The sequence below is a fragment of the Anguilla rostrata genome, chromosome 10, assembly GCF_018555375.3.
Source record: "Anguilla rostrata isolate EN2019 chromosome 10, ASM1855537v3, whole genome shotgun sequence".
Taxonomy (NCBI): domain Eukaryota; kingdom Metazoa; phylum Chordata; class Actinopteri; order Anguilliformes; family Anguillidae; genus Anguilla; species Anguilla rostrata.
The window spans coordinates 27,008,473-27,020,600 of record NC_057942.1 but is presented as its reverse complement, the minus strand read 5'-3'; positions in this window follow the sequence as shown (position 1 = coordinate 27,020,600).

Genomic DNA, 12,128 nt, shown 5'->3' with positions numbered 1-12,128 from the left:
AGGACCTGGCAAAGTTATTTTTTCCCCCACACTTCTGACAGTCTTTTCCATAAGCTGGGCACTTGTTTGGAGCATGTTTACTCCCACATCTCTCACAGTCTTTTTTCTGTGTCGGCAAATAAGTCAGAGGTGGTCCAGCACTATCTTTGTTTGCTAAGGGGACGTGTATCGACTACTCCATATAAATGAATGGAACTTGACATAAATTTGCTAGCATACTGTTTAAGTGCCCTGTCTTGTGTATTTGAGGTTAATATGAGAAAGGGTGGTCACTATCAGCACGTCTAGGAATCCATACATATTCACTGTTGTAACTCAAGTCGCAGGACGCTAAATAGCCGTTAGGAAAGCAGTTTGAAATTAAAGCCGCAAGCGGCGTTGGGAGGGTTCCAAGCATTGGCACCATCGCGCCCCCTATGGAGCGGTTTTAAAATGGCTTTATCCTCATGATCATATGCCTTCACCCAACATATCTACTGAATATCATGATGATTGTATAAAATATTGATGACTTATCGCCAATTTTGTGCTAAGAGACGCTGTCGGATGACTTAGTTGCGTCGCCATGGATGTGTCCTGGCCGCTTCCCGTAAAGGCCTTTACTATGTCGTAACACTTAGATGGGATGTCGTAACACATATATGGCCCGGCGTGTATGTACAGCTGCAGCGCTTCCATGCTGTAACTAAAAAAGGCGTCACACTATTGTTGTCACGATACCAAAATTTTGACTTTCATACTGATACCAGGTTTAGTATCACGATACTCGATACTGAAACAATATTGATTCAATACTCGGTACCTAACAATACTGAAAATACCTTCATAGATCAGAAACCTAATGTCCAAAAGGGTTGACCTCATTTTCGAATTCACAGTTGGTTTATTAACAACCTTTAAGTTGAAGCCTGTTCAACATATTAATAAGCATAGGCCTATAGTGTTACAACACTAAACAATAGAAAAATATATTAAATATATTTCAAAAATTAAACAATTGTAAACTAAATAATCTTTAAACAGGTCTTTCACTTTTAAATAGATCTAAAAACAGCATATTTTAATTAAGTGAACTGAGTCGAAGCTTGCACTGTATCAACGAGTGAGTGCACAAGCGCAAGTCACCTCACTTGACAACCTTAGTTGCTACTGCCATCTAGCGAAGATTTTGACGAATTACACCTTTCATCCTCTCAATCAGTAATGTGGCTTTTACATTTGAGACAAAAAACCGAACGTCGGAAAATTCTAATACCGAACCGTTTTTTTTTTTTTTTTTTTAAGTACCGAAAAAGTGTTGAAGTTTCGGTATACCATGCAACACTACGTCAGACACATATTCCAATCTATTGCTCAGGTTAGCAGAGAATGCACATTTCAGAGTGCCTCAGAGACAGATAGAATAATAATACACATTTCAAATAATAAATAGGACATTGAGAAAAAACAAAACAAAAGACGAAATATCAACTCGCAGAGTAGCCTACCGTATTATTTATTCAGACACTGGCATATAAGAAAATTTTCGGTTACGCTGACCGATAAAACGCTATTCCAAAAGCAAAATCAGACATGTTATACATCGTTAGAAAGCTTATACTCTCACCTACTGAATAAATGAATTGTCAATCAAGCCAAATTGTACTAAAAAGGGTGACAACGCCGTAAGCAACAGGTGTGGTATTACGCACAGCTATTTTTGAAGGTAGCCGACCCAGGCGATACAAATGCGCGTATATTTCACAAACGGATTGTCCAAGACAATATATGACCACTCAGTCTCAAAAGGGACATCTCTACGCGTAAACCAGGGGTCCACCAGCTTCGCTGCTTGGACCCCTAATAATCCTAACAGATACAATAGGGTTCCACCAGCTTCGCTGCTTGGACCCCTAATTATGAAGCAACGTCTGCGCCATTGGATTTAATGGGTCGCGATGAGAATTCCGAGTGTATTGCTTGTCTTAAAGTTGACATAGTAAATAAGGCTGTAATAATATAACTAAATGTATATGTGTGAAGTTGGTTTTTTACATTTAGACAGTTTATTATCTGTATTTTTACAGGACATACATTTTAATAGGTAACGATGTTGCTGGGAAAGCGAAGACGTATACAGTTACGTAATGACGTGGCTCTCTAGCCCATGGAAAAGCAAACCGGTTCTTATAAGGTTCGCAAGTTGAACTGCGAACCGGCACTAACACCAGCCCAAAACCAGAACTAGGTTCGCATTGGTGGAAAGGGGGTATATGTGAACTCTTTGTGGAAGAAGACAGGGCCCTAACCATCAGCGGTAATGTGGAGAGTGCCAGCACCAACACGCGGACTGATGCAGAGAGGACAAGAAAGGAGTTGGAGCTGTATAGAAGCCTACCTGATGTGTTGACCTCAAAAAAATACAATAATGTGTTGGTTGGAGAGTTACTGCAACTGGTTGTGTATTGACGTGAGAGGGTCCTGTCAAAAATAATCCTTGGCTGTCACCGATTGTCATTGCCATGCCATGCACACGGGAGGCTTTAACAGGGTTCATACACTTTTTCACCAATGATTTTCAATGACTTTTCCATGACTTCTCCACAACCTTTAACTGAATTTCCATGACCAAAACAAATGACTTTATCTCAGCGGGACGATTTAAAATTATTTATTGTAACACTAAGTAAACTTAGGTCTGCATCTGAAACATATGGTGCCTCTCTAAAACAAATAAACACCAGACAGACACACTTAGATACATCCTCTCATATTTTAATTCGAATAGTTTAACATTTTTGTCAATGTCTCAAACAGGGCTCGAAATTGCGACCATTTCGGTCGCATATGCTCCCGAAATTTAATCTGTGCGACCTCGAAATATAATTGGGAGCATTCGTGCGAGTGCAAATAATTGTTCTGGCGCGACCTTTTTTTCCTTTTTCCAGTCGAACGTCTCTTTCTCTGTACATTCGCTAGTTAGTACACTCAGTATGTGCCTTGTGAGCTGACGGTGACCCTTCTAACCAATCGTGAGCTTGACATTCTTACCTTTAATGCTGATTTTAAATAGGTTAATATTAGCCTTCAATCACTCCCTTTCGCTGCACTCCACTGTCACGCGACACAGAGAGCTAACGCGTTAACTAATGTTACCTGAAGACAAAAGTTTATGTTCAATTTATTATGTTCGAAAGCTGAAAAGTTGAAGAGAACGATTACGGCATTTTTTTTTAAACGTTAACGTAGTGTTTTGTATAGCGACCTGGTTGAAACAGCTAATTTCTCCGATGCAGTTTACTGGCGGTTGATTTAATTAGCGGTATTAATGTGACGAGAAGCACTTTGTCGTTTGAATGCATAACACGCAATTGCTTGAAGAGTAGACACATTTTAGGCCTGACAGTTTAACTGTTACTTGTAATCCGTACTGTTATATTGTCGTTTATCAATAAAACATCTATTGCATATATTGTTGGTGCTCCTTACATTTTGGTGGGTGCTCCTAACTTTTAGAAGTTGGGAGCACCAGTGCTACGAAGTAAAAAAGTTAATTTCAAAAGTTAATTAATATTTTGATATATTATTGAAGCTGCACTTCCCTGGCATATTGTCGGCACAGTAGGGCCTACGTTTACTAACTGCTACATTAGCAGAAGGGTGACTGTTGGGCGTGCCTGTAAACAGACTGAGCCAGACCGAATTAACTTCTCTCACCACCAAAATACCGCGAAGGTTACGTGCCAATTTACGTTTTATTACTATACATACTATGTTTATGATTGGATTAATTAGTAATTATATTTGATGCAACTTTAGCTATATTTCCATTACTTTTCCAAAACTTTTCAAAAAATATTATTTTCCATAACTTTTCCAGGGCCTGGAAATTGCATTTTAAATTTCAATGGCTTTTCCAGGTTTTTCATGACCGTACGAACCCTGCTTTAACATTAGTAACCACGTAGATGACAAATATTTAAAAATACGTGTTATGTATATATGATCATCTGATATGTATGAAAATGCCCTCACATTAAAGCTGCCAGTCTGCACGTTGACCTTATTGTCATTGTATCCTTTCAATCTCAAAGTGCTGGAGTACAAAACAAATAACACAATGTGTCACTGTCCGACGAATTATGGTGCTCACTTATAGCTCATTTAAGGTTTTCATAATATAAAGTATCGAAAAAAAGTATTGTGAAGGTATCGTATCGAATTAAAGGTATCGGTTTTGGTATCTGTATCGAAAATTTTCAAACGATACCCAACCGTAATCCTTGTTCTGCATCATTACTGTTTCTTGCTGATTTTCTATTGCTTTTTCTTCATATCCCATCTCTAGCTCCTCCCCTACTTCCAGAATATGTCCTGCTTCCTCTCCCATATCTGACTCCTCCCCAACTTCCTGAATCACCCCTGCTTCCTATCCCAACTGTGTCCCCTCAAGGGTTTGGTATTGAGAGCTGGTTCAAAAATGTGGTGTTTCTCCATGTCTGTACCTGCAAAGAAGCAAGAACGGTTAAAGATCCCAGAAGTGGTCTTGATTCCCCTCAAATATTGAGGATGCCCAATGAGAACAGACTTAATATCCCACTATACACTGTGTGATGGCAGAAGAGATGGGTCATGATCACAACTATTTTTTTTTTTTTTGTTCTCTCATTTCACCAAGAAATGTAATGAAAATCTTTCTAAGAATGAAAGGTGAAAAATGTGTGTTAAAATCACTGAATTTCAGCTCATTTAAATCATACAACATATAACTAGAAATGATTGGCTCGCCTAACTCATATAGTTAACTATGTGAATCGATTACATTAGAGACTAACTCCTAGCCAGAGGCTAGTAACATAACATAACATAACATAATATAATAACGAGAACAGGCCATTCAGCCCACCGATGCTTGCAATTTTCCTAACTAAATTAGTGCTCTGATTTCCTACAGACTAGACAGTATCTAACACTGTATCAAGCCTAGTCTTGAAAATCCCCAGAGTTTCTGCCTCTACCACGTGACCTGGCAGGCTGTTCCACACATTGACTACTCTCTGTGTAAAAAAAATTCTTCCTAATGTCTGTATGGAATCTACCTTTTGTTAATTTCCATTTATGTCCCCTTGTTCTAACATAACTCAACCTGAAGAATCTCTTGTAGTTAACTTTGTTGATCCCCTTTATGAATTTAAAAGCCTAAATCAAATCACTCCTTTTACTAAGCTTGAGGAGGTTAAGCATCTTAAGTCTTTCCTCATAGCTTGTATCTTTCATACCAGGAATCAATTTTGTTGTAGGATCACATGTTAGCCGAAATAAACTTTTTTAGTTCTGATTTCACCAATAAATTTGACTAAATTCTTCTAAGAGTGAAAATGAGGAGAGAAATATGTGTTTTTATACTGTGTGTAACTTAAAAAGCTTATCAGCTCAGCTAACAGGGTTATTCCTATGTTCCCAGGGTCCTATGTTCCCCAGATTTATATGGCACATAATGGGAACATGACAAAGGGTCCTATGTTCCCAGGGTCCTATGTTCCCCGCTCTACATGAAATCTTATTCAGTAGATAGAGACTGAGACAGTAAATCAATGATTTTCTGTCTTACTCCAGAAAACGATGTCAGCTAGGTCTATCAGCAAACAAATGGCTTAGCTATGCTCAGAAGTCCTCAATAATAATAATATTTTCCAAGAAATTATGAAAAATTGTTCACAACGTTTCGTCATGTGCAGTAGAACTTAGGACTCTGGGAACATAGATACGTTCCCCCTCAGTACTAGCCTCTGTTGCAATGTGGTGCATTAACTAAGCCAAGCGGAGTCGTGTGCTGTAGCAAATGCTGGCTTGATGTTACAGAGAGAAATTTTAAATGATCGGAAAGCCTCGGCTTACTAACTGGATTGAGTTAGCCAAGCCTACGCTTGTTGCAGCTAGGTAGATTTTAGACGGTAAAACGATCGTGAAGCAACCTAGTTAGTCTATAAAAAAAAGCATTCTAGCTAGAGAACAATTGATGAAAGATGTGTTTTGTTGACTTTTAAGTAGGCTACAATTTAAACGAAACTATAACCCAAACCATTGTAAAGCAGCCTTTAAAAGAAACTAGAATACATTGGGCAGAGGGAATGTCAAGAAAGACGGCTGACATTGCTGCCATTTATAGTGAGAACTGGAGACATCTGTTTACCGGTTCCATGGATTCCTACATGGGAGCTGGTCAATGGCACATGAAGCAAATTCATGGAGTCTGCCATGTTTGACTCGTCGGGCTTTTGGCACCAGTCTGCTCACTGGTTACCTACACATGAAGGATCATGGTAAACCGGTAAATGCAGAGCAATGATGTTAACCCATGGGGTTGCGCTTCGAGAAAGCTTTCAAATCAACTAACGAACTGTGACTTTGCTAGCTAGCCACAGGATTTTGTGGAAGAGAACAAGTGACAAGGCCATTTCTAATGTGGTTCCTAACATTTCTGCATGTTAAATGAATAAATACGGCAGTCAAGATTTTTATAGAAATATTCAGCAACACTTGACTGTACATTTCATTAGTTAGCTATGTGGGTATGTATCTACTTTGATTAGCTAGCTAGCTAAATAACTATTATCTATCACAAGCTAGTTATCGAGCTGTCTTACTGACTAGTGCCAGCCAGCTGGACAGTAGAACAGTTGGGCTGTAGCTAGCTAACTTTTCCAGTTAACACAAACATTCGGTGGCACTCCACTGTGTTATATCAAACTAGCAGTGCAGGCCAGGCACAACTTCTGACTGGATGAAATCCTATTTGCACTCTCAGCCATTCTGTATTATGGTAGCTAGCTACTATCTACTGCTGTTTAAAGGAGATAGACAAGTGACTTCCAAAATAAATAGAAATGTGGTTGGTAATTCTGTAATTTGATTGTAGTCTAACAGGTGCTTTCGAGTTGTAAATTACCTCCCTACTGTTCCTAGCCATTCCTAGCCAATGTTACCCTGATCTCAAGCAAAACACATAATTGTGGAAAGCGATTGTAGACAGCAACAGCTAGCTAATATAATTAACTTGATTTGTCTGCTTGCTTTGTCCGGAATGCCTGTGCGGTGCATGAGAGTAAGCAGATTTCATCAATATTAATTGTATTGTGTCAGGGAAATTACAATATAGCCTTACACGGGGCACCACTTACGTAGGGAATATAGGCTACTAATGTATTCTCACATTGGGCACCACTCCACAGGCGTAGCGGTAGCCGCACAATTAAAAATCAGTCCCATAAAATTACAGTTAACTAGACTACTCAACTATTCAAAATTACAAATTTTAAGGTTCAAATAATTAAATCAAAGATTTAAGAGATAACCAGAAGGATGTAATTCCTGGATAGGCTATTTTGACTCAGATTCTCACGTTCTGGCAACATCAAAACAGACACGGGTTTAATAAAATAATTTATTAAACAAACATACAAACAGAGCATAAACAAACTAATCTATGGGGAGAACTACGCTAAATATAGGAAGGTATGTGTGCGTGTGCGCACGTGTCCCTTTGTCTGTGGACGAAAGGGGGAAGGGCAAACGGCATTGGTCACGTATGTGTAGGGTATATACGTTTAGTGTAACCGGCATGACTGAGTAACTTCGCTTAGCTATGAAGGAGTATTGCTCGCGGTAGTGCCGAAGAGCGATGCGCAACTTCAGCTCTTAAGTGATACATGCAAGCAAGCTAGTTATTCACCCACAACTACTATACGAGTGTGGTGTTGTTAAAGTTGGGATGTTAGTCGGGGAGAAAGAGAGGGAGAGAAAAAGACCACGTGTGTGGTTGTATCGGTTACATTGCCAGCGCAAACCATTTAAAGGACAAAATGGGAACACACAATATCACCTCAAACTCGATACAGACTAAACTACTATTGCCCGGAAAGTTTGCTCAGTCTTAACTGTCCGTCCATTTATGCATGTAACGGCCTCCGGTGGTCGCTGTAGGGTCCTGGAGAGAACAGGTTTCCAGGTGTGAGGTCTTGTTCCGTAGCAGTGGCGATGTTGTTCTCCCCCCGGTTGGTCATCGGAAAGGTTCATCTTCATCGTGGTTAGCCGGTGCAGCACCGGGCGTGCACTGGTTTCCATGCGGGATGGGCTAGGTTTAGTTGCCGCAGGGGTGCTAAGTCAACAGAGCCTGGTTACTGCGTATAGCGACATTTTCTGTACAGCAGCAATCTTCGGCATCGGGCAAACCTTTGAATTTGGAATTCTACAAAGTTGTGAGAACTCGAGTTAGGCCCAAAGGAGTTCCACAGTATGTGGGAACTCAAAGGACAGTGGATGAAAGGGACAGGAAGAGATCGTGCAGGAAGAGAGAGAGCGATTGCTGTCCCTCATTTTTTTAAATACCTGGTGGGTGGGGGGGGGGGGCGTCAGGGACATGAGATGCAGGTCAGATGTGCTTAAAGAGAGTCATTATTTTTATATTGACAGCACAGACTGACTGAGTGTACCTACAATTGTTTAATTGTTTATTCAAATGGAAACATGCGATGAGTTTAATATTTTTGGCTATGTAAACAATGTGTAGTAGTAAAATAAGAGCTTGTCACCTGCAATACTGGCTCGTTTTCATTGTTTACAGGAAAAAGTTTAATATGGGCAAAGACAACCTTTCGATAGATATATAAAAATGACAGTACTGAGAGTAATAGGGCTGAATATTGTAATATGCATGCTAAAGTTAAAAAAAATCTATGGGAAGCCAAGAGGCTCTTTGAAAGACAAATTTCCATAGATGCAAAAAGTAATCCTAAATGGTTTTTTCAATACTGTAGTAGGAAAAGGAAAGTGAAAGAGGAAAAAAAGGCAGCAGGTCCTGATGGCATATACCCAAGAGTACTCAAAAGCCGCGTTTCCACCGCAGGAACTATACCCCGGAACTAGGAACCTTTTGAGGAACTCAGTGCGTTTCCACCGCAGGAACTAGGGTCTAAATTTAGTTCTGGGGGCTTTGTTTTACCCCCCAAAACGTTCCTGGTCGGGGGGTAGTACTTTCCGAAAGTACAGGAACCTTTTGGGTGGAGCTTGCAGCGCTGAACATTTCTGATTGGTCGAGTACTCGTAGCATTTGTGTTGTATTTATTTTCCGCCATTACCCGCCATGTTTGAAAATATGCAGCGGCAAACCAATTTATTTTCATAATAACAAATCAAATTTGTATGTTATGCGGCGCAGTAGCCTACTTTTGGTTATAGCCTGTCAACGTCTTGGAATTATAACGTGTGCTCTTCTGTTCTTTTCTTGCTTTAGTATTCGTTTTATAAAATGCTAAGCATTCGTGCTGGGACAGCATATTACGTAGGCTACCAAAACATTCAAACGGATTAATTCGGTTGCTGAATATTTTCTTCCGGATTTTCTTTGTTAGCCCGTTGTAATTGACTCAAAACGTTTGATACAGTTATGTGAGGTATGCGGTAGTTCTTCATAATTAACATTGGTGATACAGTACAAGCAAACTGGAAATCACCTTCCGCACTTTTTATCCGGGTAAAATAACAGGTTAATTCTAGTAATCTTCCCTTTAGCTTTTTCAGACTGCCGTAATTTTACTCAATTTTACTGCCATTTTTCAATTCCACGAAAAGACCAGGAAGACTATGGACTCATTTATGGTGCATGGTTCGCATCTGGAGGGCACACTTCGCTGCTCGGCTAGCAGTAACTTCGAAGGAAAGCAAACGGTGGCTGTACCACTACTAATTTACATTTTCACGCAAGTCCGAGTTTTCGTTCTATTCTTGTCATTTTGCGATTAGCCTATATGGAATTGACGACGAGAAAGTAATAAAACAGCAAATTGTTCACAACGTGTGCATGTTTTCTGCTGTTAATGAATGTGTTTGAGAGGATATATGAAAATCAATAAATACAAAAGTAACCATATATAGTCATTGTTGGTAACCCGTTGTATATAAGTGGAATAAACCCCTCCGGGCTGTCCCGGTTATTAGAAAATAATGTAGGCTACTTCGGTGGTAGTATGGGGTTACAGAAGAAATATGACAGATGGACCGACGACAACGTCAGTGGGCTAATTTGCCTAATCTTCGCGGTACTTTAGACCCCGGTGGAAACGCAGACAACCATTGGCTGAAGGAACCTTTTAGTTCCTGGTAACGTAGTTCCTGGGACTGAAAGTTCCGGGTAATTTTGGTGGAAACGCGGCTAAAGAGTTAGCTGAGATCATTTTTAAACCGCTGGCAGGTATTTTTAGGCAGTTCAGGTATTTCTATTTTAGAAACTGTAGAAATACCTGAGGACTGGAAGCGGGGTAATATAATACCATTATATAAGAAAGGGGACCGTACTGATCGAGGAAACTACAAGGCTGTAAGTTTAATTAGCATAATATGTAAAATACTGGAATCTATCATTAGAGACAAGTTGGGAGTATTTCTTTAAAACAGCAACATCCTAAGGGATCGCCAGCATGGTTTTCATAAGGGAAGGTCATGTCTGACAAACCTTCTGGTATTCTTTGAAGAAGCTACCAAGTGTTTTGATTATAGCAAGACGTATGATATTATCTACTTAGATTTTCAAAAGACATTTGATAAGGTACTACATGAGAGACTTGTTAGTAAAATGAAGACAGTAGGAATTAGAAGGTTTATTTCAGACTGGATTCGGAACTGGCTACAGGGTAGAACACAAAGATGTTGCTGTTAGCTGTTAGACGTGGAGTCCCACAAGGATCAGTGCTGGGACCACTGCTCTTCCTCATTTATATCAATGACCTCGACAGGGACATAGAAAGTACATGAGTCAAATTTGCAGATGATACAAAACTGGAGGCCCAGCTAATAGTCTGGAAGCTACTAAAGTAATCCAAGAAGATTTAAATAGAATTGGGCGGAAACCTGGCAAATTAGATTTAATATAGCCAAATGTAAAGTTCTGCATGTGAGAAATAAAAATATTAGGCAGAATTATTTTATGGAAGACACAAAATTGAATGTGCTCAGTTTGAAAAAGACTTGGGAGTAATGGTTGATCAAAGACTTTCTGGTTCTAGGCACTGTGCTGTCGCAGTAAAAAAAAAAAAAAAAAAAGGCCAACGGGATGCTGGGTTATATAGCCAAAAGTATTCAGTATAAATCCAAGGAAGTTAGACTTATCTTATACAATACATTTGTTAGACCACACTTGGAGTGTGCAGTTCTGGGGACCATACTACAAGAAAGATATAGAGGCTCTGGAAAAAGTTCAAAGAAGGGCAACAAAATTGATTCCTGGTATGAAAGATAAAAGCTATGAGGAAAGACTTAAAATGCTTAACCTCTTCAGGCTTAGTAAAAGGAGACTCAGGGGTGATTTGATTGAGGCTTTTAAATTCATAAAGGGGATCGACAAAGTGAACTACAAGAGATTTTTCAGGTTGAGTTCTGTTAGAACAAGGGGACATAAATGTAAATTAACAAAAGATAGATTCCATACAGACATTAGGAAGATTTTTTTCACACAGAGTAGACAATGTGTGGATTAGCCTGGCAGGTCACGTAGTAGAGGCATGAACTCTGGGGATTTTCATGACTAGGCTTGATACAGTGTTAGGTACTGTCTAGTCTGTATTGTAATCAGGGCACTAATTTAGTTAGGAAAATGGCAAGCATCGGTGGGCTGAATGGCCTGTTCTCGTCATTATGTTATGTTATGTTATGTTATAAAAGAAATATACGCTAAGAGACAGCAAATTCACTGAAAAAATAACATTCGTATCCTTTGAAAAGCGGAGAGTAGTAGCCTACATTTAAAACGGGACCGGGACGTAACTTCAAAAGCAGCGGTATTCTACCACCTCCTATAGCCATTGATGTGATGGTCGATTTATCAACAGCACACAGGCAAATTGTCAAGCTTACTGAGTGCATTGAACTATGAGGTAACCAAAAAATAATGAATAAATGGGTAAAACACAACAATTACATAAAATCTCGATAAATTATTATTTTTATATTCATACAATCATCATCTTTGTAATTGACATGTTTATCATCATCATCATCACCACGTCGCCTTAATCAGCACCATAGTATCGTCTGAAAAATGATTTAAGAGCAAATTAAATATAGCTATTCTCATTATTTTTTATGTTGGCTTAATT